The sequence below is a fragment of the Octopus sinensis genome, linkage group LG4, assembly GCF_006345805.1.
Source record: "Octopus sinensis linkage group LG4, ASM634580v1, whole genome shotgun sequence".
NCBI classification, from domain to species: domain Eukaryota; kingdom Metazoa; phylum Mollusca; class Cephalopoda; order Octopoda; family Octopodidae; genus Octopus; species Octopus sinensis.
The window spans coordinates 62,436,170-62,443,669 of NC_043000.1; the positions used below are offsets into that span (position 1 = coordinate 62,436,170).

Sequence of the window (7,500 nt, forward strand, 5' to 3'; positions counted from 1 at the left end):
TGCATATATAATGTATGTATATGTGTATATACATATTATAATATACATATATATATATACTATTCACATATACATATATTATGTATGTATATGTAAACGAAGTACTACTTAAGCTGTTATGGTGTGTGCCTGTTAGTGTAGGTGTATGAAGAATTAATTACCACGGAATGAGTTCTTCCTTTTTTTCTAATGATGTGATAACTTTACTATTATTTACAATCAACTTAGAAGAAAGAGTACGTAGGATCACGTTAAAATAAATGAAAATATAAAAAAAGAAATATGAAAAGAGAAAACAATTATATAAATATAATGCAAAAAATATGTGTATATCGGCAACTAACCCCTTCGTCATTGTACAATCATATTCAGCCCTTAATTTCTTATGATAAAAATAAACCTTGTGCGTAAGCGCATCTGATTGATAGGCGGTCGTGACAAGCCCCGCCTCCTGCAGCCCTCACACATCTCTTAATATAAATAATGCTTGTGACAAAATGAACGAAATATTGCTCTTCGTTTATAGATTGACAGAGAACTACAAATGCAACAGGTTCTGGGCTGGTTAATCTAGCGTGTGGGCAGCAGTTAGCACTATTTATTGCAGAAAATCTTCCGAGACTTTTTGATTAGTGAAGAAACTCGCAAACACAAACGCGAAAAAAAAAAGATTATATATACATATATATATATTTGATTTAAACATCTGATAGTAGCATTTCTTCAAATACTGACTGCTTCGAAACAAATATCTGAGGTAAGTCTGAGAAATTTTCTGTTTGTCAATTTGTTTTGATATTGTTCCGAAATAGAGAAAAAACATAAACAGCATGAAAGCCGAAAAATACTGAAACAATGTGAATATAATTTATTTTATTAATGGACTTACTTTTTTGGGGTTTTTTTTTCCGACGCGCTAATTTTCTTATTTGAGCGTGAGTGTGTGTTTGTGTGTATGTGTGCGAGTGAGTTTGTGTGTGTGTGAGACTATACATATATACATGTATATATATATACATATATATATATGTCCCTATTTGGGACATATATATATATATACATATTCGCACGCATATACAGGATTACTTATAGATATATATATATATATATATATTATATATATATATTATATATATAATATATATATATATATATATATATATATAGATATATATATATAAATAAATATATATATTATGTATATGCATATATATATGTATGTATATGTGTATATATACATATATATATATACATATACATATATATATATATATACATATATATATATATATATATATATATACACACACACACATATATATATATATGTATTTATAACTATTATCTTTAGATGTATCGATTTGTGAATGTGTTTGTGTGTATGCGCGTGTGTGTTTATGGATATCTATGTATATATGCATTCATGTATACATGTATGTATCTACCTGTATTAACATATTTACCAACCTATTACCAAATTATCTGTTTACATGTCTTCATGTGTGTGTACCCCCCTCTCTCTCTTTCCTCTCTCTCTCTCTCTTTCACTCTCTCTCTCTATCAACCTGTGCATTTAGTTTTCTTTACATCTTACAGTCTCGCACGATCTTGTATTCGTGTATTTACTTGCGAGCTTTCCTGCTTGCCTGTACTCGCGTCCTCCTAATTGATCGTGTGTGTGCGTGTATCTACCTGCGAGTATCTTTATTTGTGTATGAGCATCAATGTGTGATTAAAACGAAGGGGACAAACTAGAATACGTGCGCGGCCAGGATAAATTTTTCGGTTTTCAATAATAAAAACTGATAACGTTTTTATATAACGAAGCAATTTCTGGTTATTAATTTTTATAGAAATGACATCGACACAAAACCCATTTATGTGACGTTTTGAGGATATTTCAAGTAAAGTTTGAAAACTTTATCACTACATTGTTGTATTTATTTAAGTTTTATACGCTGTTGACAAAAAGTGTGTAAAGCCTGTAAACAGAGGTATTTGAAAGATAATTTGCCTGAATTTCGATTTCAATCGAATGTGTTCAAGTTGAAATAAATTCTTATAAACATATCACACACATACACACACACGCGCAATCATACATACATGCATACATACATACATACATACACACGTGTGCATATGTATACATGTATATGTTTGTATTCACAACACACACACGCACCTGAGCACTGTATACAATAATTTCATTATTATTATTTTATATATACACAGATATAGAAATAAACATATATACGGTGTTTCTCATATATATATATATATATATGAGTGATGAGAGAGAGAAAGTGAGTGAGTGAGTGAGTGAGAAAGAGAGATTGCGTGAGAGAGAGACAGTCAGATAGGCAAACTGGTAGAAGATAGGTAGATGGATAAGTTTTAATACTCATGTATTAATTTAACCTTGTCCCCTTACTATGACCTATCCTATATATATATGTGTGTGTGTGTGAGAGAGAGAGAGAGAGAGAGAGAGATGTGTGTGTGTGTGTGTGTGTGTGTGCGTGGTGTGTGTGTGTGTGTGTGTGGTGTGTGTGTGTGTGTGTGTGTGCGTGTGTATGTGGTGTGTGGAGGCGCAATGATCGGAGGATCGTGGTTTCGATTTCCAGACGAGGCGTTGTGCGTGTTTATTGAACGAAAACACCTAAAAGCTCCACAAGGCTCCGGCAGGGGTGGTGGTGACCCCTGTTGTTATCTCTTTTGACTCAACTTTCTCTCACTCTCTCTTCCTGTTTCTTGAGTAACGCTGCGATGGACTGGCGTCCCGTCCAGCTGGGGCGGGGAGGAACACATACGTCACAGAAACCAGGAAACCGGGCCCATGAGCCTGGCTAGGCTTTAAAAGGACGAAAGAAAAGATATATATATATATATATATATATATATATATATATATATACATATTCACGCGTATATACAAATACACATACAAACACAGATCTTGTTTGACGTGTGAGCCGGCAGTCGCTCAATGAACTGGACAGCAAGCACATTGTATTAACGTGTTAGGCGGTTGAGCATTCTGTTAAAAGCACAGTCGGATTCAACACGTTGCACGGAGGTATGCAGTCATACATGTGTAGAAGATACTGGAGGAGCTGGCACCAAGCCTTGGAATTGAGAGTTGGACCAGACCTCGAAATGGACGTAACTGCACTGTTCCATAAGTTCCTGCTGTCCCATCTAAGGCGAGGATCATATAGTGAAATAGCTTGGAATTCAAGATCCCACAGTTATCTAACTCCTTGCCAAAGCATCTAAGGGATCTGCATGGAGTGAAAGTCGATGTTTTCAAGTACTATCTTGACCTCTTGCTTGACAAGAACCCAGATGAACCAATATCAAAGCAGGAAATTCAAAACAGATTGGCAATATCGAACTCCCTCCTTCAGCAAAAGCCAATTGCAAAGAAGTGGCCATTTAAACCGTTAGCACGCCAGGCGAAATGCTTAGTGACATTTCGTCTGCCGTTACATTCTGAGTTCAAATTCCGCCGAAGTCGACTTTGCCTTTCAACCCATCGGGGTCAATAAATTAAGTACCAGTTACGCACTGGGGTAGATGTAATCGACTTAATCCATTTGTCTGTCCTTGTTTGTCCCTTCTGTGTTTAGCCCCTTGTGGGTAGTAAAGAAATAGGTATTTCGCCCGTCGCTACGTTCTGAGTTCAAATTCCGCCGAGGTTGACTTTGCCTCTCATCCTTTCGAGGTGGATAAATTAAGTACAAGTTGCCTACTGGGGTCGATATAATCGACTGGCGCCTTTTCCAAAAAGTTCGGGCCTTGTGCCTAGAGGAGAAAAGGAAAAAAATGATATTCACTTTCATTTATTCAAATAAAATAATAATGAAAACTGGTCATACAGATTATTTCCGCCGAATAAGGCGGCAAGCTTGTAGAGTCGGTACAGTGTCGTGGAGAAAATACTTTGCAACAGTTCTTCTGGTTCTTTACATTCTGAGTTCAAATCCCGCCGAGTTCAACCAGCCTTCCGGAGTAGGTAACATAAAGTACTAATCAAGTACTAGGGCTGATACTATCGGCTAAATCCCTTCCCCTAAAACTGCAGGCCTTGCGTTAAAATTTTAAACCAGTATTTCTGCCAAATAAAGCAGAGTGCTAGCAGAATCAATAGACCTTCAAGGAAAATACTTTCCTAAATTACTTCTAGTTATTTACATTCTGAGTTCAAATGATACTAAGGTAAGCTGTCATTTTGTCTTTTCGAGGTCGACAACATAACGTGTCATTGAAGTACTGGGGTTGATCGTATCAAAAACCTCCTTCCTAAAAATTATTTGCCTTGAGCCTCAGCCTGAAATCATTGTTTCCCTGCAATTCAATGATTTCCTCAATTCTAAACTTAGATGCCTCACATTACACCTTATCAACTTAAACTTACATTCCCGTCGTTCATTACCGGGATGTGTATGGTATTGTTTATCGTTGTGTATTTCAAAGTACATGAGTTCACTCATTTCTTTCTCACAGAAATTCTGTAGTCCTTCCTTTTTCCGGTCCTATTCGCACAAAAATTGCAAGCTGCACTAAGATTTTCATTCGTAAGCGCTTGCTGGGATGCATCAGTATCAGTCGGTTCATTCGCCTTCAGTACGTAACTGGTACTTCATTTTATCGATCCTAAAAGACCAAAGGACCACGACAGAATTTTAACTCTGAACGTAGATTTATGAGATTAAATACCGCAAGGCATTTTGTCCGGCACTCTAAAGATTTGGCTAATATACCACCCAAAATTTAGTTTTATAGCTACTTCCCAATTTCAAATACATACAAACATATTCATGACATTAAATTTCTAACATAGGCATACGGCCAGGAATAATTTTGAGGGAGCGAGCATCGATTATATCTATGACTTGACTGATCTTCATTTTATCAATATTGGAAGAATGAAAGGCAAAGTTGACCTTGATTAGATTTGAAATTGGAACGAAAAGACCCGCAACTGATGTTGCTCAAGAAATTTTGCTTTTCATTTAACAATTACAATTACTTTCCAAAGTCAAATGAAAGCAAATAGAATCAGAATACCTTTTTTTTTTCTACAATCGGCACATGGGCTGGTATTTTAGGGGAGGGCTAAGTCGATTACATCGAACTCAGTGCTTAACTGGTTTCTATTTCATCGACTCCCAGTGGATGAAAGGCAAAGTCGACCTCAGCAGAATTTGAATTCAGAACGTAATGACGGATGAAATGCCGCTAACCATTTTATCCGGAGTGCCAGTGATTCTGCCAGATGGCCACCTTATCAAGGAACATAGTATTGAGTAAGTTTGACACCTTTCATACTCATTTCCTTCCTATACTGCAACAAATGAAATCTCCTTGTACTGTATGAAACCTCACTGTGATAAAAGATTGAGTAAGAATGAATTAACAACCGTTAACACCAGACGTATAACAAGCAAATTCACTAGTTATTAATATAGAAACGGTGTAAAGCAGCGAGCTGGCAGAAAAATGCTTAGCAGCAGTTCGTCCGTTTTTACGTTCTGAATGCTCATTCCGCCGAGATCGACTTTGTCTTTCATCCTTTTGAGTTGTTGAGATCGATGTAATCGATTTATCCCCCAGCGCCAAAATTACTGACCTTGTGCCAAACTTTCAAACCAATATAGAGACGGTGCTAATATTAATAAAATACACATTTCTTCTGACTAAACATAAGGCTACTTTAATAACCTATCAGATTAATCTAGTCCCAGCATATCATGTGGTCGTTTGACCTATTTAATTCTTTGGTGGGGCCGAGGCTATAACAGAAGACGCTTGCCCAAGGTGCCACGCAGTGGAACTTAATCCGGAACCATGTGATTGGGAAGCAAGCTTCTTCACATACACTCCTGCGCCTAAGAAATATCTGTTAATTTTTCCCGTAAATCACATCCCATCATCATACAAATGAAAGCGTAACTGGTGGGAAAATGTATTCTTAGAAAATGTAGTCTAAGCTAGGTTGTTTATGACTAGAACGACATTTGTCAAGGGATACAACTACCAATGTTCATCAGAGTATTAGAAACCTAAGTTTGAAGATTAAAAAATATACAGGTCGAGAATAACTATGGTAAAACATGTTAGTGTTTGTCGAAACAATTGTTTTTATTGTTATTTTCAATATTTCAAATCAAACCGAAGTCAGCTTTGCCTTTAATCATTTCAGGGCGATATAATAAAGTACCAGTCAAATACTGGAATCAATTGGTATCGCTTAATTCTCAGCCCTTGTGAAGAAACAGTTGGCTTTATGAAGAAACGGTTATTTTATTAAGGCGACGAACTGGCAGAATCGTTCGCACGCCGGACAAAATACTTAGTGGCATTTCGTTCGTCCTAATGTTCTGAGTTTAAATTCTGCCAAGGTCGACTTTGCCTTTCATTATTTCGCGGTCGATAAAATAAGCACCAGTTAAGAACTGGGCTCAATGTAATCGGATAACTCTTCCCACAAAATTTCAGACCTTGTACCTGTAGTAAAAAGAATTATTATTGATTTCAAATGTTGGCACAAGGCCATCAACTTCGGGGCAAGGGTAATTCGATTACATCGATCCCAGTGCTCAACTAGTACTTATTTTATAGCCCCTGAAAGGATGAAAGTTAGAGTCGACCTCGTTAGAATTAGAACCCAGAACGTGAAGACGGGCGAGATGCCGCTAAGCATTTTGTCCGATGTGCTAATGACTCTGTCAGCTCGTCGCCCTAGAAACGATTATTATTGTTAAGACAGTCAAGTGGGAGCGTCATTAGGTCTTCGGGACAAAATACTGTACAGTATTTGTTCTGGGTTTTTGCTTTTAGGGTGCAAATCCAGCCAAAGTCACCTTTGCTTTACAGCCTCTCGGGAACGATGAACTCAAGAGCCGGTCAAGAATGGGAGGTGATTTAATCGACTAGCATCACCCAATAAAATTTCTCGCCTGGAGCTAAAATAGTCTGCGGCATTCATCTTTACATTCTGATTTCAAATCTCACCCCAACAGAGTCTATAAAACAAAGAGCTAGTCTATTATTGGGCCGATGGTACGACTATTTAGCTTCCTCTCATAATTTCTAGTCGTGTGCCTAAATTATAAACATTATCATTGTGAAAGTGGTGAACTGAATAGAATCGTTAGAGAGTCAGAATGCCTTGCAGTATTTCTTCTAATTCTTTGCATTCTGAGTTCAAAAGCTTTTTCATCCTTTCAGGATCGATAAAATGAAATTTCATTCAACAACTTGGAAGGAGTTTATGAAGTCAACTTAAGTCCTCCTCTCGAAATTGCTAGCTAGCTTTATAGCTAAATCGGAACCATTTATCATTATTTTGCGTTCAGCTCCTGTGGCCAATAAAAGAAACTATTATTATATTATTTTATTATTATTATTATTATTATTATTATTATATATTATATATATATTATTATCATTATTATTATTTACACTAGAGTTATTATATATATAGATATATAT

At 36.4% G+C, this 7,500-nt stretch overlaps 1 protein-coding gene across 3 annotated transcripts in view; it reads left to right on the forward strand.

Annotated features, from left to right (window-relative positions):
• The window catches only part of LOC115211114, a 96,341-nt gene that overhangs the window by 694 nt on the left and 88,147 nt on the right, over positions 1-7,500 (forward strand). Inside the window, exon 2 of one of the 3 annotated variants that reach the window (XM_036502033.1) lies at positions 672-757. The exons of 1 other annotated variant lie outside the window; for it this stretch is intronic. The gene's annotated coding sequence lies outside the window, so the exon portion shown is untranslated. Of the gene's footprint in view, positions 1-540; positions 758-7,500 lie in introns of those variants that run through there. One more of the 3 variants, XM_029780033.2, reaches the window with a different exon arrangement.